Source organism: Mustela lutreola, chromosome 1 (genome assembly GCF_030435805.1).
Source record: "Mustela lutreola isolate mMusLut2 chromosome 1, mMusLut2.pri, whole genome shotgun sequence".
In the NCBI taxonomy this organism is placed as follows: domain Eukaryota; kingdom Metazoa; phylum Chordata; class Mammalia; order Carnivora; family Mustelidae; genus Mustela; species Mustela lutreola.
This window is the reverse complement of record NC_081290.1, coordinates 252,636,145-252,659,530: the sequence shown is the minus strand read 5'-3', so window position 1 is coordinate 252,659,530 and position 23,386 is coordinate 252,636,145. Positions and strand designations below refer to the sequence as shown.

Sequence of the window (23,386 nt, the reverse complement as noted above, 5' to 3'; positions counted from 1 at the left end):
TTTGAAAGTTAATTAATTTGAGAACTGTTTCTGCTCTGAGTTTTTTCTTTCCCTTAGGATTAATCTAAACTTAGACTTGTTTTCTTTTTATCTGCTCAGCCAAATCATGAAAATTGGAGCATCTCTTGTTGGTGTGTTGTAAGACTTCTGACCCCCACATTTAAACACATTACTTATGGGTGGAAAACATGACATTTGGAAACTCAAAGACAAAATTAAATTTGCCTTTCCCCTATCTTTGTGTGTACAATCATTAAATTTTTATATAAACTATATCTGGAAGTTATAAATAAGAACTATCAGGGGTTTTGTTTTTAAATACGTGTCCAGAGGGTAAAGAAATCTTCCAAGCCCCTTTACAGTATGTGGCTCTCCATTTCCACAGCAGCTCTATGAGACAGGTAGTAACATTTGGACTTTTCAGATAAAAAAATACAGAATCTATGATGTGGAATAACTTGTACAAGGTCCCCAAACTAGTGATCAATGAACTTGAGTTTTAAACTCAGGCTTTCTGTCTAGAAAATCTATTTTTCTTTTTCTGATTGTGCTCTATTTTTGTTTCATCCTAAATACACATTGCAACAAGAATGAAAAATTAAAGACCAGCTCCTCTTCCAAACTCTATTGTTCATGGCAGAGTGTGCTGAGAAAAGCTTTCATAAATACTAAGCCCGACGATCAGGAGAGGTGCATCTTAAATGCTAGGCAAATATAAGTGCTTTGAGTCACCTGTGGTGTTTTGTTTTGTTCTTTAATTTCATTATCATGGACTACAAATCTTTGAAGTCGGAACACTTAACCCCTAACCACCATGCTTCTATGGATTTGATGAAGTAATACTACTTGTTTCTCTCTCCATGCTGCAAGCAGTGACTTAACCCTGATTGGTGAATTTTCAAAACTAAAATCTTCCTCTTGCCCCTTCATCCTGCTGAGTTCTACCTGACTGTAGTTCAAATACATTTTAGTTGGTTCTCTGCTGTGTGTTAGAAGAGGTCGTCCCCAGCTCTGGGGAACTAACTCAGCACTAAGGTGAGTTATCAAGCCCATTTTGCTACAAGGCTTACTCCACCAGTCTACCATTTACTAGTACAAAAGTTGATACATTTTTCCCCATCTGTATAACTCTTGTGTCTACTCTTTTTTTTTTGCTTTTGTTTTTCCTAACTGGCTAGGGAAATTATTGATTGAATCCTTTAATGACCTGATCTATGCTACCTCCTAAACCTAACAACTAACCTATCTTGCCTCAGTTACTTATCCTGCTGTACCTGTTTCCTGGTGTTCTTAGAAGACAATCTCTCCTTCCTCAGAACTTTTTACTTGATATGCTCGTTTCTCTTTCCTTTAGATGGTTATCTAAATTCAGATCCCTCCTCAAATGCCACTGACAAATGAATACCGAGTCTGATTTTTTAACATAAAAATAGAAAAACAGCTATAATTACTATATTTCATTACCTTTCGTGCTTGACAAAATTTGTTTGCTTGTTTGTCTTTGCCACTAGAATATAAACTTAATGAGGGCAGAAACTTAAGAAAACTTAGGCTTTTCTTCTTTCTTGCTAGATCTCCCAATGTGTGTGTGTGTGTGTGTGTGTGTGTGTATACATAAATATATATATATGTGTGTGTGTGTGTGTGTACCCGAAACATCTCTCTTCCTCTTGTTTCAGCCAATTCAAACCTAATCCATTCAATTTTGACTATTCTTTTCCTATTTATTTTGCCAGTAATAAACTCTTTTACATCCACTGGCAATGCATAAATTCCTGAGATAGAAGAGAAAGCTAGGGCCCATATAAAATAGATACCCTGTTACTTTATATGACTGTATCATGATTTACTTAACTATTTCTTCAGTACTGTTTGGGGGCATATATGTATATGTGTATGTATTTTTCAGTTATAAATATCCTGCAATAAGTATTTGTATGAATTTATGTTTGCCCATATTTCTGGTTATTTGTTTGGAAGAATTGCTGTGAAAAAAAAAATCAGCATCTGACAGTTCTTTGTCAACTTGATTTCTTTAGGATTATAACAGCTTGCATATCTACTGATAAGAATGTGCCTCTGGGGGTGCCTGGGTGCAGTGGGTTGGTTAAAGCCTCTGCCTTCCGCTCAGGTCATGATCTCAGGGTCCTGGGATGGAGCTACATATCGGGCTCTCTGCTCAGTGGGGAGCCTGCTTCCCCCTCTCTCTCCGCCTGCCTCTCTGCCTACTTGTGATCTCTGTCTGTACATGAATAAATAAAATATTTAACAACAACAAAAAAAAGAATATGCCTCTGTGTGCACATCTTATAATTTTACCTTGCTATTCATTTAGTCTGTTAGCTCCATAGATGAAAAATGATATTTCAATATAATTTAATTACCGAAGAGGTGAAATACATGTGTGTATGTGTGTGTGTGTGTGTGTTCATTGGTCACTTCTATTTGTTCCCTGGAAAATTGCCTGTCCATGTCCATTTAAAAACAATCAATATACCAGACAGGTAAATAACTAGGTATGTGTGTGTGAGATTGTAGATAAGAGTTCTTCCAGTTACTTAAATATTTACTTTGACTCCTGTGCCTCAGGCACTATGACTGCTTTTGAAAATACTCTACATTTAGATTTTTATAAATATAGTTCAGACTCTTGCCTCCATAAACAAAATTCTCCCTGCCAATCATTCTTATCTGGATATTTCATTTGTATTCTTTGGAATATGAGATAAAAGTCTGCACATTTCTTTGTTCTGTTGCAACATAGTCTTGACTGCATTTTCATAGCTTGTGGAAGTTCTTAGAGAATAATATGTCCTCCTTATAATCTCCCTATATGTAGGTCATAAATTTATCTGTCTAAAAATAAAAACAAAAGCAAAATAATTAAAAATATTACCAAACCTTATAAATGGTGAAGATGTAGTTCTGTTCATTAACATTTATTTACTTATGAGAAAAATCTAAGGTAAGGTGATATTCTTGGAAAATTTGGATTTCTTCCCAACATGTGATTTTATGTTTTTGTTTTTGTTTTATTTTTACTCTCAACTTTTTTTTTTTTAAGAAACTATTTTCCACCAACATAATTTCCATTTTGTTTGCCTTTGTGGAAGAGCAGCTCTTAGCCACTAAGTGGTTGTTCCTACCCATTCAGTGGCCTGAGCAATTGGAGATATGGACCAGTGGACTGGGTGAACACTCCAGGCTTTAGTAGGGAAGTGCTGACTAGGCACAGAGGGCCCCCTGCTCATCTGCAGACCAGTCTGTGACCTCAGGCTGAGTAGCAGCAAACTCAGGAGCTGGGGTCATCGACTCACCCTGAAATTCCTTCTTGGTCACAGCCTTTTCATCAGTGGCCTGCTTTTCCTTTTCAGTCTTTTCAGGATCTCTGGAAAAGTAGAGATCCGGCATGACCTCCCATGAGTGTTCATGGGAAATGGTGCCAGGCAAGCTCAGAACTTCCTGGGCCGGCATCTACCACTTTAGACCCACTGTGTGAGCTCATTTGTTGTTGCAAGGGATGGCGTTGTCCACATAGCACAGAGGAGAGTCTCTGTTACATAGAATAATAAGGTTAATATAAGACATCTCTCTGAGAGCCTTTGTGAGGGGATGAGAGCCGTGCAAAGGCTGGTGGTCATCCCTGGGATCAGCAACCACCAGAAGTCTTGGCTTGTGGAAGGCTGCCCTGAAGGTTCCAGGAGTGAAGCAGCCAGCATTAGAAGTGGTTCCAGTAGCATCAGCAAATGTCAGCACAGCTTGCTGGCAGGTATTTCTGGAGGATACGACATTGATATCATCAGAGTTTTATATGGCAGCAATAGGATGAGCTGCCAGAAGCTTCTCCCAGATTTTCTTCTGACTTATGATGTAGATACTATCACTTTTCCTTTGGGAAAGGATGTACTGTTCCATTGGGAAGTCAAACTTCGTACCACCTGAATGGGTTCCTGCTGCAAGGAATTTGAAGACATCCTTCTCCTGATAATTTGCAGGCTGTCAAGGTCTTTGAACATTGTGAAAGTGTCCTTTTAAGTTATGATGGGAACACAGAACAATGCTGTATGGATTTTCCCTGGGTTGTGCAGAAAGGCTTTACTCTTCTTACCTTTTTAAATCAGGCTGTGGCTACTGCAGTCTTGACCGTATCACCCCAGATCTCAGACCTAGGTTCCCTTTTTATCACTCTGTGTCAGGGATATATCTTATCAAACATTGTCTTGTACTTGATTTTCTAGAACTAGTAATATTTTCTAGTCCTGCCAGTGCCGTGTCCCTTCTATTTTCCCCTGGGATATTTCTGTCCCTTATTTCCAGATCACTGTCTTCCTATGTACTGACTGCTGACAATTAATTATCTGTGATTCTACTCTTTGTTTTCCTCTTTTAGGATTAAGGGGGCTTGGGTCTGGGAGCTAGTCTTTTTCCAGCCATGCTATCAAGAGTTTCTTTCAATATTTTAATTGGGTGTGTTCCTGCTAGGACCTGCTCCACTGTAGGGTGGGGTTCCAGTACAAAGTATGGTCTTGTAATTCAGCCCAGTTCTACTGTAGTTATGCAACATTTTTGAGGAGTAAAGAAGCAGTAAAGAACTTAGCCAGGGCTAAGTTAAGTATTTATTAGAGATATACTTATTTCTCTTTTAAGTGACTATTGTCATGTGTGTTAATATATTTTAAGTCTCCTCTCTCTTGACATTGACAAATCCAAGATTACCAAAAACTGTTCATCCTTTACTAATTGATAAATACATTTTGATCCCAGAATTGCATGGTCATTGAAAGGAAATGTATGGCAGCCCTGCAAAGCCAACAGTCCACTAAATGGTGAAAATTATTTGTCCATAAGACTTAGATTAAACCAAAGTCATTTGGAATACCTATTCCTTCACTTGTGTTTTTTGGTTTCTAAGATTTTCTTAAAATGTCAGTAACAAATAACCTAGAAACTCAGACACATTTAACTGCTGTTAATATAAGGAAATTATTCTTGATTTAGAAGGAAATTAATTATGCACATAGCTTGAAGGATCTCCTCTTGTTTTGTTAAGGCATGGAGTGCCATTCAATTATTATATCTATAGCAAGCACAGAAGTTTCCAGAAAATTTTAGGTAAAAGAGGACTTTTGAAACTGAACTTAATTTATTTTATGTCCTGTATAAATATTATATATTACTTGTATTTATTAGACTGTTTTAAAAATGCATAGAGCAAATACAAATTCTATTTCTAACTCTTTAAGACTTCTGTTGCGCAGAAATTATGACTGAGTTTGATGTGAGTCAAGGAGAATTTTAAGTGGCTTATGATATTTCGATTTGAGGTCTAAGATGCATCAATAGCATCAGAGATCTGCTGAAATGTGAGGACTGAGATTGGGGGAGAAGGAAAAGAAGGTTAATGAAAAGGGTCAGAACTCCCTTGTGGAGCAAATTTTGAAGTGATTTCTCTCTCATGAATAATGGAGTAAGGCTTCAAAATATATATGAATATATATATGTGTATATATATATATATATATATATATATATACATACATACACACCTCCACCATGCTCAAAAATTGAAGTGTTTCTTTTCAAGTAAATTGATTTTTGTTTAGTTTTATGTCTTTTAAATATTTTTTTCTTCTTTGAGTCAAAGAAATTACATAGTCATTTTTCACAGGCTCCCTAGAAGTCTCTTTAATCAAATGAATTATAAATTTATTTCCATTACTCTAAAAATGTAACAATTTTATAGATGAATACTTATAAATATTTGACATCATCTATGAATAAAAGGTTTGGTACCTTGCTCTATTGATTAAAAATTTAATTTCATTTTATGTTAAGTTTAGCAGCACCCATTTCTTTCTGTAGGTTTTTCTGAATAATTGCAAAGAATTATACATTCATCCTCTTTTATTTGCAGAGAGTTAGTTAATAGCATAGCTACTAAAGTCAATTTTAGAAATTTTTTTAGAAAGTGAATAAAACAGATGAAAAGGAATGGAGAAAAAAGAGAAAAGATAAGTATATAGAATAAGGTAAAAAATACTTGCTAACTATATTCATAATGTCTTGTGTGGTTGAAAGTAGAAATAGAATTAAAATACATGATAATTAACTTGAAAGCAGCATGATAATTTGTTGTGGGCCAGTCCATTCACTGAGAATAACTAACCAAGCTGGGGAAAAAAAAAATAAGACAAAAATTAAATTTGAGAGCATATCGCAATAAATACTTATTAAATTATAATTTTGAGAGAGAAAGGAAGCTAAGCAAAGTGAGCCAGACATTTGGAAACACTTTTCCTATTGAAGTTAATTTCCAGTTTGATATGGGGGTTAGGGATGTTTGGTTATTGAGCTAAGAACCTAAGCAGAAATCTGAAGCTGAACATCTGAGTGTCCAAACTGTACCTTTATTATATCAGGCGACTGGTAGAATAAAAACTTGAATTGAGTTCCTGTCATAACATACAGTTTCTATAAGTTTCCAGAATTTTCTACTAGAATCCAAAAGAATAAAACTAATCCAAGGAGTAAAACTAGACTAGAGATAAACCAGTTATCACTGAAAATAAATTTGAAGCACCTAATTTCTGATAAGATTAAGGTAATCTACTCTTAACTAAGCTGCCTGACAGAATAAACTTAAACCCTATCTAGAAGGTATATATACAGATACGAATGAGCTATATAGTTTTTACCCACCAATCAGTCAAACAACTCCATAGAAACATTTCCAGGTAAGGTGCAGCAATTCGCAACAGACTAATGTTCCTGTTACATCTAATAAAGCCAAATAAGTTACAAAATCATATTTTTAAAGGTATCAGAGGACTTGGGGGCAACAAGACCTGAATGAGCTAAAATTCACAGAAAAAAAGTGTGTTGTGATGATTTAAGGATGATCAACTGTTTTTGCTTTCCTTATAACATTGACTGGTTTCTGCATGTGGGCTGATGGTCAGGCTTATCACAGACAAGATACTCTCCACAGGTAGAAAGATACTCCAGTAGTATATTTTGCAGAAACTTGGGGCTACAGTGGCATATGAACCTTTCAGTGGTCTCAAATTTGAAGCTAGTTCTGAGCCCTGAGGTTGCATACAAGGCTGGAAAACTAAGCCAAAAACATATATAAAGGAGTTCACTATCTTGCATGCTTAGGGCAAAATAGATACTCATGGGAAGAAGTCCAGCTTCACGATGAATATAGTCTCTCTTAGATATATTTATAAAATTTGAAATTGCATGGGCTGGGAAGCTGAAGAGCTAACTTGGAAAATCAAGAATAGCTGAGATATATTATTACAAGACTGAGAGACAAGAACCCTTAGCCCTGAAAGAATCATGCAGGGAAAATAGGGATAAACTTGCTGTAGACTGAACCTTTTTTTAAAAATTAATAAGTACAGCATGAGATAATAAAATAAGACTAATAATAAGGGGGGAAAAGGCAGTAAAGGCAGACCTACCAATGAACTGGATATTGGAATTCAGATGTAAACACTCAACTTAGAACATAAAAAGAAAACTGAAAAAAATATAAAAGTGTAAGAGACATATGGGACACAGGCAAGTGTATTAACATACATGCAAATCAAGTTCCACAGAGAGAATGGAGAAAAAGCAGTACTTGAAAATACAATGTCTGAGCAATAAAACAAGTGGAAGACATGAATACACAGACTCAAAAAGGGAAACATACTCAGAGCAGTATAAACACAGACAGAAACACACACACATAAACACCTCACTTCTACACATTGTAGTAAAACTGTTGAAAACTGAAAGTAAAAATATTGAAAGTATACAAGGAAGAAAAAATATGTTACTATCAAAGAAAGAAATATTTGTCCATGCTGACCTCTTAATAGAAATAGTGGAAACCTAGAGCAAGGGTATGGCATATTTAATGTACTAAGACAAATAACAGCCAATCTAATAATCTCTACTCAGGAAAAAAAAAAATCCTCAAAAATAAAAGTAAGATAGAAGAAGGAAATTGGAAGCAAGTAGGCTTGTGTGTAAAGAAAGGGATTTTTCAGATTAAAGTTAGGAGATAGTAATGAAAACAAGGATATGTAGAAGAAAATAAAGAGAACTAAAAAGAATAAATAAATGGGCAAATATAAGTAAATTTTGGTTAAAAATGAGCAACAATAACTGAGTAAAATGAACAATATTTAATACTTTGATGAGTTTAGCCCTATGTAGAACTAAAATTCATGGCAACATAGATGTGTATGGTACATATAATTTAATAGATGTAGGGCTCTAACTCTGTTAGGAAAGGTGTAAATATTGTTTTTATTAGACTGTAGTAAGATAATTGTTGATATTACAACCCTCTGAGTTACAATTTAAAAAAGAATTTAAAAATCTGTAAACAACTTAATGTGTAAATAATTTAAAGAAGAATTAAACAATGTGTAAACATGTTTAATAGAGTCAAAAAAAGAGAAAAATGTATGATTAAATCAAAAGAGAAGGGGAAAAAAGAAACATAAACCAAATCGCAAAAAAGGGAATAAATAATAGGAAGATAGAAAACATAACTACATCATTACTTATAATAAATGTAAATATATATTTTGCTCCAGGTAATTGACCCAATTTGGGTACTGCATAAAAGTACAAATTCCTCTTACATACTGCTTATATGAGATGCATTTTAAATACAAGAATGAGACCTTTTAAAAAAATGCTATATAGGAAATCAAAAGCAATTTGGGACAACTGTATTATTATCACAAAATGTAGATTTTGATGCAAAAAATTATTAGGGATAAAAAAGGATTTTCATAATTTTTAAGGAATTTAAGAAGAAGTGTCATAATTCTAAGTCTATGCACTAAATTAAACACATATAAATCAAGAATTAAGTGAAGAAAAAGGATAATAGGCTCATAATTATGTTGACTTTTTTAGCAAACATCTAAAAACTAGAAAAAGCAAACAAAATTTTTGTAAGGTTAAAAGGCTTAAACAATCTAAATAATTGATTCAATGTAATTAATTGTCATATGAAACTAGTATAAACCATAATATCATATAATTTATTTTTTATTTTTTTTTTATTAAAAAAATTTTTTTTAAGTAGGCTCCACACCCAGGATGGAGCCCAGTCCGGGGTTTAAACTCATGACCTTGAGATCAAGACCTGAACTGAAATCAAGAGTCAGCTGCTTAATTGACTGAGCCACCCAGGTGCCCCACAAATATCATAATATTAAGTTTATATTGAATATTTACCAAATTGACCAGATTCTTACCATAAAGGTTCAATAAATTTTAACAATTGGCAATATTCATGGTAATTACTCTAACCACAGTGGATCTAAGCTAAATAAAATTTGATAAAAAAAATAAATATAAAAATATCAACTAAAGGGGCACCTGGGTGGCTCAGTGGGTTAAGCCTCTGCCTTCGGCTCAGGTCATGGTCTCAGGGTCCTGGGATCGAGCCCTGCATCAGGCTCTCTGCTCAGCGGGGAGCCTGCTTACTCCTCTCTCTCTGTCTGCGTCTCTGCCTACTTGTGATCTCTGTCTGTCAAATAAATAAATAAATCTTAAAAAAATATATATATCAACTAAATGGAAATTAAACGATGTATTTCTAAATGATATGAGGCAAAGAAGATATTAGCAAATATCTTAATTGAATGATATAATTCAGATACAGGTAAAAATGTGTGATTCAGCTAATATATAGACTTAAAAACATACAGTATGAAAGAAGAAAAAGTGTATGTAAGTGATGAATCACTAAATTCTACCCCTCAAACTTATATTATACTGTATGTTAACTAGCTGGAATTTAAATAGAAACTCGAAAAAAGAAAAAAAGAAAAGAAATGATTTGAATGTTTATATCAAAGCCTAGAGAAATCAGCAAGTAAAAATGAAATATATTGGAAGGAACAGGGACGCCTGGGTGGCTCAGCTGGTTAAGTGGCTGCCTTCAGCTCAGGTCATGATCCAGGGTCCTGGGATTGAGTCCTGTATCAGGCTCCCTGCTCAGCGGGGCAGCTACTTCTTCCTCTCACTGCTACTTCCCCTGCTTGTGCTCTCTCTCTCTCTCATTCTCTTTCTCTGGCAAATGAATATATAAAATCTTTTAAAAAAATTAGAAGGAACAACATAATATAAGAAAGAAATAAAATGTTAAAGAAATAACAGAAAATCATCCAAACAAATAATGAATTCTTTGAAAAAGTAAAAAAAAATAAATAAGTCTTCGAAAGAGCATTTAACATTAATAAGAGAAAAAATCAGTCTCAAAAATTAAAAATTAAAAAATCACTCAAAATTGTATATAGATGGTCCTTGACTTCCAAGGGCTTGACTTAAAATGTTTCAACTTTATGGTAGAGTAAAATCAATATGAATTTAACAGAAGTCATAGTTTGAATTTTGATCTTTTCCCAAGCTGCAGAAATGATAAGATCCTCTGCATTGATCTTGGGCAGATGAAATGAGCCATAGGTCCCAGTCAGCCCCATGATCACAAGGATAAACAACTGATAGAACTGTTCCGTACCCATACAACCATTCTGCTTTTCACTTTCAGTATAGTATTCAGTAAACTACATGAGATATTCAACACCATATTACTAAATAGTTTTCGTGTTTCGCCCAACTGTAAGCTATTCAGGTGTTCTGAGCATGTCAAAGTTAGGCCAGGCTAAGCTTATGATATTCAGTAGGTTAGGTTCATTAAATGCATTTCCAACGTCATGATATTTTCAACTTATAATGGGTTCATTGGCTGTAACTCTATCATAAGTTGAAGAAAATATATATAGAAGTAAAGTTAGCAAATAGATATTAAGAACATTTTTATTTCATTTTATTTGACCATTTGGCGAAAGTGAACTGGTTTCTTGATAAATACAACTTTACAAAGATGAAATCGGAAAAAAAAAAACTAGAAAATCTGAATTATCTGATGTCAACTGAGTAAGTTAAATCATCATTGAAAAGTTTTCCATAAAGACAGATCAGTTGATTTTGCCAGTTATTTATTCCAAATATTTTAACAGAGGAATAGAACTCTTTAACAAACTGTATTAGAAAATTCAAAAGAACAAAATTTCAAAGTCTTTTTAATAAAACCAACATAAACTTACTTCTAAAATTTGGAAAAGATATAGCAAGTAAGGAAAATTTGGAACAAAATCTTCTCTTGAATATAGATGAAAAATTCCCTAATAAAATATTAGCTAATCAAATATAGTGATAAAAATGAACATTATTAACAAGTAAGGTTTATAATGATGTATTGTATGATTACAAACATAACATAAAAAATGGCATTTATTCTAGGTAAGCAAAGACAATTTATCACTAGAAATCAAACAGTATAATTCACCACAATTGAAGAAAAAAAATCACATGATTATTTTAATAAATTAGATAAAGCATATGAAAACGTTTCTCATAAAATTCAGCAAAAAAAGACTATGACTGTCACTTTTGCTTCCAGTATTTTTTAACCATTTAGTTTTTCTTCTAAACAGTAAAAACACTAATAAAACTAAGTATCTAATAAAATAAAAAACTAATAAAACAAAAACTAATAAAAATAAAATAAAATTCAGCAAAATTGAAATGAAGGGAAACATCTTTCATTTACATACATGCACATACATAAATTCTTACATAATACCAAATAAAAATTCAGTGAACTCAATGGAGAAATATTCAGTGCAACCTCTAAGGCTAGAATCAAAACACAAATGCTCTTTAGTACCAGTTCTGTTCAGCCAGTGTTATAAAATAGGGAGGGAAAAATAGAAAGAATATGAACTGGAATAGGAATAATAAAAGAAATTCCCAGGTAAAAAATTATAAATGTTGAAGATTTTTCAGTAAAGAAATATTTAAATTAATAAGTTAACTTACAAGATCCTTCAATACAAGTTCTCTTTATAATAACCAATTTTATTTTCATGTGAATAAAAAGAATAAGCTGGGGAAAATGTAAATGCTATCATACAGTAGCAAAAAATTCAACAATTACCCAAAAACAAATTTAACCAAAAATGAACAAGACATTATATTAAAAGTCAAAGAAACGAGAAAAATTCAAGGTTTAATAAATGAAGCAATAAACAACTATGAATTTAAAGACTAAATTTTATAATGATAGCAGTACCCTTTAAATTGATCTAGATATTGTAAGCAATCTCAATTAAAATACTAACAGATTTTTTTGTTAATTTTTGTAGCAATTAACACATTGACTTCAGGAATTTATACATAAAAGCAAAGGGCAAAGTTCAGACAACATTCTGAAGCTAAATGAAATTTATTAACTCTACAGTAACCAGTATAAAACCCATTATAAATATACAGTAATAAAGGTAGTGTAATATTGGCACAAGAGCAGACAAACCTGCCAATGGAAGAATTTAGAATCTCTGAAAATGATTCCATTTGCTTATGGTCATCTGTTTTATGACCAGTTGATAGTGCAGTAAAGAAAGGATGATCTTTGCATAAATGGATAGATTGGACGTTCATAGAGGAAAAAAGATATGTGTACTACTCTTTTACACCATTCATAAAAACTAATCCCAGAATTGCTTATCAAAAAGTAACACAGCATCTTTAAAAAATTACCTCACAGAATCTTCTTAAAGTGGACATTTTTTTTCTTGTGAAAGTAGGTTCTAATAGAAATAACCATATTGGCAAAAAATAACTTGTACTGTTTTAAGATTTAAAAAAAAATTCAAATCAGGGGTGACTGGGTGGCTCAGTGAGTAAAGCCTCTGTCTTTAGCTCAGGTCATGATCTCAGGGTCATGGGATCAAGCCCCGCATCAGGCTCTGCTCAGTGGGGAGCCTGCTTCCCTCTCACTCTTGCCTGCCTCTCTGCCTACTTGTGATCTCTGTCAAATAAATAAATAAACTCTTAAAAGAAAAAAAAAATTCAGATCATTAAATGGCATCATTAAATGAATGATAATCAAGCTGCAGAACTGAACAAGAGATTTGTAATGCATATACTGAACAAAGAATTTATATTCAAATCTATAAAAAACTTCTATAAATTAAAAAGAAAATGACAGACAACTTAAAGAAAAATGTGCAAAAACATGAACTGGCACGTCACAAAATGGGGATATGAACGTGTAATAAAAATGGAAAAACTTAAGCATATTAGCCTTTGGAATATGCAATTTAAAGCTCAACTGAATATCATTACACACGAGCTAAAATGGTTAAATTGAAAAATTAAAAAAATGCTACAAAATGTCAACAAGGCTATGGAACAATTGGAGCTCTCCTAAATTAAATGTAGAAGTATAAATTGGTACAGGTATTTTGGAAAATTGTTTCCTAGTATCTACTAATGAGGAATATATGATCCACTCTTACATATATACACAAAAGGTATGTCTGCATATGGTCTTAAATAAATGCATAGGCACACACACACACACACACAGAGGCATGCACACAGATGCTCTCAGAAGTATTTGTAATAGTCAAAACTGGAAATACTCTAATGTCTATCCAGAACAGATTGAATGAAAAATTGTGACATATTCATACAATTACATAATACACATCACAAGAATAAATGAATTTCAACTATACAGAACAAAATGGAGATCTTAAAAGGATAATATTGAGCGAAAGTAGACAGGCAAATAGGTCAGACAGTATGGTTCCACTTGTAAAAAATTTACATAAGGGGGCATCTGGGTGGCTCAGTGGGTTAAGCCTCTGCCTTCAGCTCAGGTCATGATCCCAGAGTCCTGGGATTGAGCCCCACATTGGGCTCTCTGCTCAGCAGGGAACCTTCTTCCTCCTCTCTCTCTCTCTGCCTGCTTCTCTGCCTACTTGTGATTTCTGTCTGTCAAATAAATAAATAAATAAAATCTTTAAAAAAAATTTACATAAGGCAAAACTAATATACAAACTTAATAATTATGATAGTATTGTCCTTGGGGTGAGCAGTTGTTACTAAGAGAAGCACAGAGACTTCTGATGTGCTCTTATATAATGCTTCTTTATATATTCGTGCTGTCTACAAGAATGGGTTCCCTATGACCAAAATATTTTAGCCCTCCCATAATGATTTCTTCATTTTTTGGCATATAAACTTAAGTTAAATTTACTAACAAAGTAAACAAACAAAAGCCTTATAGAATGCAGCTGACACCATCCTTAGACTGAAATTAATATAGCTCTACATGCATATTTTAGAAAAGAATAAAAGTCAATGATCTAAGGAGCCATCTAAAAAGTGAAAAGGAATAGCAAACTAAACATAGTTTGTTTAGTTTTGAATTATTTACAATACCAGAGTATTTTGTCATGTTTGGGATTAAGCAGGAAATAATGAAAATAAGAATGGAAAATAATTAAATAAACAGAACAGAGAAGATGTATAATATAATTTGTTTCAGAATTTTGTTTTAAAAATGTGCCTTTTAAAAAAGATAATATGTGCTTATTTTGGAATAATTTTCAGATCCACTCTAATCAAATTAATTTAATAAAGACCTCTTCTACCTGAATTCCTTGAATTCTCTCAGTTGCACTTAGAGAAGAGACTGTTAAGCATTCCTTGTGTTTTCTTGTAGATAAGTGTATATGTAGGTGAATATATGATACAATATATGACATAATTATTTTTAAGAGTGGGATTATACATATTATGCAATTTATTTTCTTATTTTTTGTAGGTAATATACATCTCTTGTCTGCATGAATGATCTATTTATGTCTATCCTATAAGAAAATGTGCTATACATAAAATGATAAATCACCTTTAAAAATCCTTATTTAACTATACCTTGGGTACACAAAAATCCACCCATCATAAATGTACAAATGAATGCTGTCACAAAAGAACCAAACCTTTGGCATTAATTCCGGTTCAATAAAACTTGAAACAGAAGCCACGACAAGGATACATTAAATTCGTTTTTCTTTGTTTTTGTTTTTATCTTGTAAAGAGAAAAAGAATAAGTTTTCAGGAAAACATAATGTATTTGCCCAATCTGTTTTATTTACTTATCTTTACGTTTCCCCTAGCATTTTCTCAGGGAGCCAATATTGTCTTTCTTCTCTACCCAATAGTCTTCACATTCTGGCAGAAAATTCCAGCTCAGCTCCACAGTAAGAAAGATGAACTGTTACTGACACTGGAAGTATTAGAATTCAAAATCCTCTGAAATATAAGGTTCAGAAACTTGTCACCTTGGACTTGAATTGCTTATTATTTCAAGAGGAATTGAAAGCACCTTGAAGCAGTTGGTGAGAAGGTCATTGATTTCAGGGTAACCTTTGAATGATTAAAAATTTCTCACCTTCCAGAGCAAGGGGAGCAGTCTAGGAAGGACCCACAGGATTCAAGGATTAAATCAGCATAGATTGAGTCAGCTAGAGTTGAATATTGGGCTCATCTCTTTGGGCAGCGTCAGGATAGTCTTCTGATCACAAAGAACCTTAGGTTTCAAAAACTAGAAGAGAGAAGTAATTGGCCTTGGGGACTTTCTCAGTTCATCTTTGTTAGGAGATCCAGCCCTCTCATCCCTCCATTGGAATTTCTCAGTCCCTTTTTAGTTTCCCTGATTTCTGTTGCCACGGTAACAATTCAGAACCCCTACTGTCTAGTTCATCACTGAAAAGGCAACATTTCAACATTTTCTAACACAAATTGGCAAGATATGTAGCTGTTGGCAGTACTATCTCAGTGGGACTCCTGGTAATCTAGAAGGAAATGTGTGGTAAGGCAATTAGAAAACACCAGTAGATAACTGAACATTCCATGTATGAGAAAACGCCTTTGGGAGGTTTGCTACAGTACGTCTCATGTTTGGAATGCACTGCAGTTTAGTAGCAGTACTCAATTCACGGAGCTTTTTGATGTGCATGCAGACATCACACTGACTGCATATTGCATACAGACAAATTGACATGCTCTCTCACCTCAAGGTACTTGCACTCTACTGGTACAAATAACATATATACAGTCACAAGTCTTAGTGCAAGAACACAGAGAGGAGAAAATCTGTTCTGTGTGAACAATACTAGGAAGGCTTCAAATGGGCAACCTCTCTTGACCCTCTCACAGTAAGCTTATGGGGAAGGTACTAGAGACAGAAAACTACAAGAGTAAAATAAAAGCATGGGCATCCTTGGGCCAGATTTGCTAAATAAAGGCAGAAAGTCCCCTATGACTTCAGAGTACGTGTAAATAGAGTGGCAGAAGATGAAACTGGACAGTAAATATTCACTTACGTATATTTTACATCTATCTTTCAAATGACTCTGACAAAAGCTAATGTTTTTCCTAATAAATAACCACAGGACTGACAAAAAAGAAATACATTTTCCTTTATTCAAGTTGAAAAAATAAATCCAAATATTATTAATACTACTATTACTACTAATGGTAATATTAATACAGCATCAGCTTGATGCTTTAATAAAATATAACATTAGTTCGACCATTCAAAATGACCAGTTTGGGAAAGATAAAATCTTGATGTCAATGTTTTACATCAATTTAATACATGATACATAATACATAAGCATTTCATATGCTTAGGCATCGATTAATTCACTAATTTATAATTTTTCAGAGATTTTTAACATTCAAAGACATTTACAAAATTATTTTTTCCTCTAAGTAAGTGGGTCCTGGAACCACATGCATATACATTTACACATGCACTAGTTTTGTGAGGAAGTAGTTGTCAAACAGCACTGGGATATTTAATGTGTATTGTTCATGAACATGAAGGGAGATATCTTTGGAGAGTAAGAATATCAGTTCACACTCATCCAGGCTGCATATGTTCGAATGATGGAAACAGTGGACTAGAAGAACTTGTGACTCTCATGGTTTCTAACTCAATAAATTAGAAGTTCTAAAAAGCATGGTCTTTCTTTAATTTTCTAAGGACGTGTTTCTTTGCCATATTAATAGGGCTCTAAATTAAGCTGAATCATGATGTTGGTTTTGGTTTTGTTTGGCTTAGACTTAATATGTACAACTAATCGCTTTCCACTTTGAAGCCCAAGATAACTTGTATTACTGATTGGTGCCTAGAATGAAAGTAGAAAATAACATTTCGCTCATGAAAAGGGATATATTTTTTTTTGCCCTTATTTAGAAGAAAATTATTTCCCTTAGACTGATTTCCTGGTAGAATTTCAGAAATTTTGAATTATTTAAAATACCAGAGTTTTGTCATGTGTGGCATTAAGTATGTGTACCCTTCACATTGCAAACTGTTTTACAATAAAAATGAAATTTTACAGAGAAGAGGTGTATGTAGGTTCAAGGGATCTTTGGAATATTCACATTATTTCTCAGTAATTATAGTTACTTTTCTTCTATTCCATTCATTTTTTTAAAAAAATTATTTATTTATTTATTTGACAGAGATCACAAGAAGACAGAGGCAGGCAGAGACAGAGGAGGAAGCAGGCTCCCCACTGAGCAGAGAACCCGACTCGGGGCTTAATCCCAGGACAGCGAGACCATGACCTGAGCTGAAGGCAGAGGCTTTAACTCACTGAGCCACCCAGGTGCCCCTATTCCATTTATTTTTATAGATGAATAGAACTACAACAAATGACAGACCTAGTGAAGGACTATTTATAGTCCTTTAGCAATATATATATATATATATATATATATATATATATATATATATCTTTAGCTATATAAGTGAGAAACTCCCCTGAATTGTTTTCATTACTAATGTATAAAGGCATTCCTAGAGGCAAACTGCAGATAAGATTTTCACCTCCAGACCAGAGATCCAGCAGAGCCTGGCAGTGGTTCTATAATGAGGGTGGTAGTAGGTGTAATATACTATATCCCCAACAGGGGATCATTTGCAGAATGTCACTCTCAGAAGTGCCTCTTAACTTTCAGATCCTTGTGCCTACCAGGGAAACATCTGGACAGATTTCTAAATTCAGCATAGCAATGATTGTCTATGCAGTTAGTGGTAGCTGTGTACTAGCAGATCTCTTAAGTGTGCATAGTATAATTTGTTAGTAGAAAATATTAGTGTAATAGGAAAGATAGTGTGCGTCTTTAACGTCAGAAGGATTTGAGTGGTGTTCTAGGCAGAATTCTAAGCTGATCCTTAATACCCATGGCCTTCTGTAATCCTCCTCCCTTGAGTAACTATGAATGTGATAGGTTATTAGTCCTTTGATTATGTTACATTATATGGCACATGTGAAGTGATATGGCCATACTGATACTTTTTAATTTCCTCATTAATAATAGAAATACTGTGTAAAATGTTCCTTGCACGATGTCCATGACAAAATAGTACTGAATGATAGCTATCATCATTAGTATTAACAGAATAAATTCTATCACTCCATGACTGTTAAACCTTGTAAATATTTTTAAATATTTAAATTATTTATTTATTTATTATTTATTTATTATTTATTATTTTATAAAGATATTTCTATTTTATTATTTTTATTTATAATTATTATTATTTATTTATTATTTATTATTATAAATTTAAGCCTTAAAATATGTAAATATTACCAAGCTACCCTCTGTAAGAAGGCTTTCTTGATCTCTGAGACATGTATAATTTTGAGAGCTTTTTTATGTGTACTCAATACAGTATTTGTTATATTCCAGTTTATATTCTGCTACTAATTCCAGTGTCTACCTTCTTCATTGTACTCCACTGTCTACCAAATTTAGCAATTAATCAAGTACTACTGATTCTAGCCCTGAAAACATATATATATATATATATATATATATATATATATATATATATATATATATATAAATTTGATCACCTTTTTTCCTCTCATGTCTTATCTGGGCTACTATAATGGTATAAGGACTAGAAAGAACTAATCTTTCTGTTACTAGTTGAATTTATAAAGTGAAGCATAGAAAATTAATATGTAAAACAGAAAACAAAAAAACAGGGCTTTCCACTTGAAGTGCCAATGGAGGGTCACATCACTGAATGCCCAGCTCTTCCTTGCTCTCTACCATGACATTTGAGAAGTCTCTAAGTTGTATCTAAGGATCTGTGGAGCCTATTTTGAAAACCCCAAGTTTATAGTGTAAAGACTAAATAAACCCCTGACATCCCAGTAAATTCTGAAGTTACCTGGGGCTACTGAGTTTGAGACATAAAAAATTTCAAACGTTACATCATAAGATACAATCTTATGACACATCATTAAGATACCTCGCTATGATACATATTTTAAAATACATCATTAGTCAGATGTGAAGATGGATAGTAACATAGTATGTTCTGTACCATCAGAGATCTGAGTTCTTTTTGAACATTTCATAACAAAAAGATATTGACATTGTGTACTTGCAATTTACCCAGATATTTGAAGAAAATTTTCAGTAGGGCACAAATAAAATCAATGAATAAAATCCTTAAAATTTTGGAAAATACAGTTTTCATGTGGAATTATTTTTTTCCTTCCTAGAAATTCTTTTACACTCAGAAGCAAAGAAAGACTAAATTTAGGAACCTGTAATATATCCATAAATAGTAATACTGAATTTAAGTAATGCATTTCTAGTATGTGCCAAGCATTATGCTTGGTGGCAGAGTCAGTGGAGACTAACATAGATGTGGCTTCCACCTACCCAACATTTATTAAAAAGCCAAAATACTCTTCTGTGTGTACTTGCTTCAAACTATCTGTTGGCTCTTACTGTTGGTGTTTGTTTTTACTTTTCCTGCTTCTGCTTGATTTGATGTACACTGTGTTCACTGGGCTCCAGGTATAAACTGCATTGCTTTAGAGCCCAATAGCAGTACTGTTTTTGATTCCAGAGTTTTATTCCCAAATATTGAGTCTTCATTGGGCTGCAGAGATATGCAATAAAATTATCTGCACAAGATTAAGATACATTTTTAGTATGGTTTTTAAAATAAGCTAGGATATTGTATGAGTTTAGAGTCAAATATTATATTGGGTATATTTTAATTTACTCTTTTATCATTTGAAAAATGCTTTCTGTTTTCCATCATTTCTTTTGATCATTCACTTAGAAGTAAATTTTTAATATAATTGCTCTTTGAAGGTAATGTGTCTTTTTTTTTTTTTTTTTTTTTAGCTGCATTGAATATTTTATCTTTGGGGTTTTATCTTTAATAGATTTATTATTGTGGATCTGAGTACTGATTTATTTTAATTTACATCACTTGAGTTTGTTGTAGCTTTATAAATACCTAGCTTAATGTATTACAGATGTTTTGGAAAGCTACTGCTCTATATCTCTTCAACTATTGCTTCTTCTTCATTTTTCCCTTCCTCTATGGCACTATAACTACACTTGGTCAGGCCTTTTGCCCAAAAGATCATAGACCTTTTATGAACTTTTCCCATTTCCCATTTCATATATTAACCTGGATATCACCCATTTTAAGTCTTTTATTTCAACTATTATGTTCAGGTTTTTTTTTTTAACTTAATTTAGAAAATAACTGCTCTTCTTTGGAAATATACTCAACTGTCATCTGTTTTCTTGAAACAGGCAACCATAGATTTCTTTTCTTTTCTTTTTAAACTGCAATACCTAGCTCATCTGGGTGTGTATTGTTTTATTTTTCTCTCTCTTGGTTCAGCTTGTTGTGATGTGTGGAAGATGTTTATAAAGATCATGGAGGTTTGTATGGTAATATACTTTTCAGCAGAGGTCTGTCTTATTCTCTGGTAAGTTGCATAAGTGAAGTCAAGTCACTTTACTCCAATTAAAAAACAGAAACAAAAATAATCTGTAGTTGGCCACAGTTATTATAAGGTCACTTATCATCTCCTTTTGCCCTCTCCAGCTGAGAACTCATTTTACTTAGTAGGGACTCTCAGTCTTGGTGAACTATCCATCTCTCCTCCCTCTGCAATATTAAAATTCACTCTGTTTTTTGCAGCCTTTTGCTGAATATCTTGGCCTCTTCCTGGTGCAGCTTAGGACTTCAGTAAATGCTTCAATTAGAAGAATATACAGTGTTCAGCTTATTTACTTGCACTTCTCTTGGGCATCTTGGTCCTTCAGATCTGCTCTCTTGATAGCTTCTCACTTTTAATTTTTCTTTTCCCAGTCTGTGAGATAGCCCAAAGCTATGCTAGCTTCTCTGCTTCTTAGCTGAAATTCTTCCACTGAAATCTTATCATCCTTCCTCTTCCTAAGTTTGGGCCAAATTCTGAGCTTTCAAAATGTCATTTTCATCCCCCTCAGGTGCCTTTTCTCTGTGATCTTCTATCCTCAAGTTCTCATTGTCTCCAAAGCCCCTGTTGCCTCAAAACATGTGTTTTTGTTTGGATTTCTTTTGTATTCAGCTTTTACTTTTCAGAAATATTGTCTTTATGCAAGGATATCTATTATAATTAGAAATGGAAGACCCAAGGATTTAATTTATGTAAACAATATTGATTCAAGAATGAATGGAGTTTTTCTTGATTTCAGGAGCTGAATCTTGATCTGTAATTAGAATGGGCTAAACAACATGGTATCTGTGTTAGATAGGTCCTTCTCTTCCTGGCTCCCAAAACTCTTGTACCTAGCCAGGTACAGATGTTGAATAAGATATTTTCCTTCAGGGGCGCCTGGGTGGCTCAGTGGGTTAAGCCTCTGCCTTCAGCGCAGGTCATGATTCCAGAGTCCTGGGATCAAGCCCCGAATTAGGCTCTCTGCTCAGCAGGGAGCCTGCCTCCCCCTCCCTCTCTGTCTGCCTCTCTGCCTACTTGCGATCTCTCTCTGTCTAATAAATAAATTTAAAAAAAAAAGATACTTTCCTTCAGTTTTCAACAATTGGAAATGTTTAGGAGTTAGAACAGAGAAGTTTTGTACCATTGTAAAGGAAAAAACTATATGGCCTTGGAACTAAGAGGTCTCAGTAGAAGACAACTTCACTTTAACTACTTTTTGTTTGTTTGTTTGTTTGTTTGTTTTAGCTTAGATAGTCCTGGGAACCAACATCCTTAGAAATGGCTTCAGGGTTGTGCTGCAGGGTATCAGCAACCATGATAGCAACATAACTCAGAATTCAAGTGGCTTTTTGGGCAGAAGGCATCCAAGAGGATGCTGAAAACAAATGTATGATAAGAAATGTTGATTAGTACCTGAGAGATGCAATCTGGGATGCTAGCAGGTTAGTGGGAAATGAAGTAGCATGGGAGGTAGAAAGGTTTAGTGAAATTTGGTGAGATGAAGAGGTATTCTGTTTATGCATTTTTTATTTTAATTTTTAAAATTTTGACTCAAAGTCTATCTCATTTATGTAGTATAATACAAAAGACCTTGATGATCTCTGACCACACACATTCTTTTCTTTTTCCCTTTACCTATATTAAAATTAGGTTTATCGGGGGGACAGGATGGTGGGGAAGTAGGAGGAGGCACCTTTTAAACCTGTACCCTAAAGTGAGCTGATTACCAACCAAAGAACTCCGATCACCCATGAAATCAGGCTGAGATCAGAATTATACACGTCTGGATCTCTACAGGGGCAGAAGACGCCAGTGGGCAGGTAAAGCAAAGTGAGAACGGATAACGGATATCAGAAGATAAACAAAAGGGGGAGGGAGCCACCAGAGGCGACCGGTTGGAAAGTAATACCCTAATACGAGACCGGTTGGAAAGTAATACCCTAATACGAGTGAGAGTGCCCAGTGTCTGGGGACCAGCATTAACTTGGAGACCGGTTAAAAGCACTTTAAAAGAGAAAGGATTGTGGGAGGCGGGGATTGTGGAAATCAGGGCGGCTAGGGACAGGGGCTTAAGTCTCTGGTCCCAGGACATCCTCCCCTGGCGCTGAGGCAGAGAGAGTGCGGCAGAGAAACCATGTCTTGGTCCCTAAGCCGCCAGCGTGCCCAAGAACACCTGGGGTCTGGCTCCTTTGAGGGGCTGGAAGCCTCGCCAGAGGCCAGAACATGCGAGCCCTGCTATACAGCCTGAGATGTGCGCGCCCCTCATTCCCCCCTGAAAGAGGTACACAAAGGCCCGGCCGGCGCTCTGTGACCCGCGCCATTGTTTCAGAGCCTAAGACAAGCGCCCCAAACTCTGCCCTGAAAGAGGTGCACGAAGGCCCAGCCTAGTGCTTTCAGACCTGTGCCCTGTTCTCAGAGCCTGAAACACATGCGCAACCCACAGCCTCCCCTGAAAGAGGTGCGCATGAAAGACCCGCGGATCCCCTTACCCAAGAATCCAACACTGCCACTGGATGCAAACAGCAAGAGGTTTATTGTCACGCAGGTACCAGCGGGTAATCGGTAGCTCCGGCTAACCGAACACCCCGACCGGAGAGAAGCAGGGTCTTATATAGGAAGGCACAAACAAGTTTTGGGTGGGGCGCAACTCATTGGTTGACAATTTGAACTTTGAAAAAGGCATACTT

General features: G+C 34.4%; 1 pseudogene; it reads right to left on the bottom strand.

The window, feature by feature from the left end:
• Positions 1-3,128: 3,128 nt before the first annotated feature.
• On the bottom strand, positions 3,129-23,020 carry LOC131838725 (small ribosomal subunit protein uS2-like; annotated as a pseudogene).
• Between the last annotated feature and the right edge of the window lie 366 nt (positions 23,021-23,386).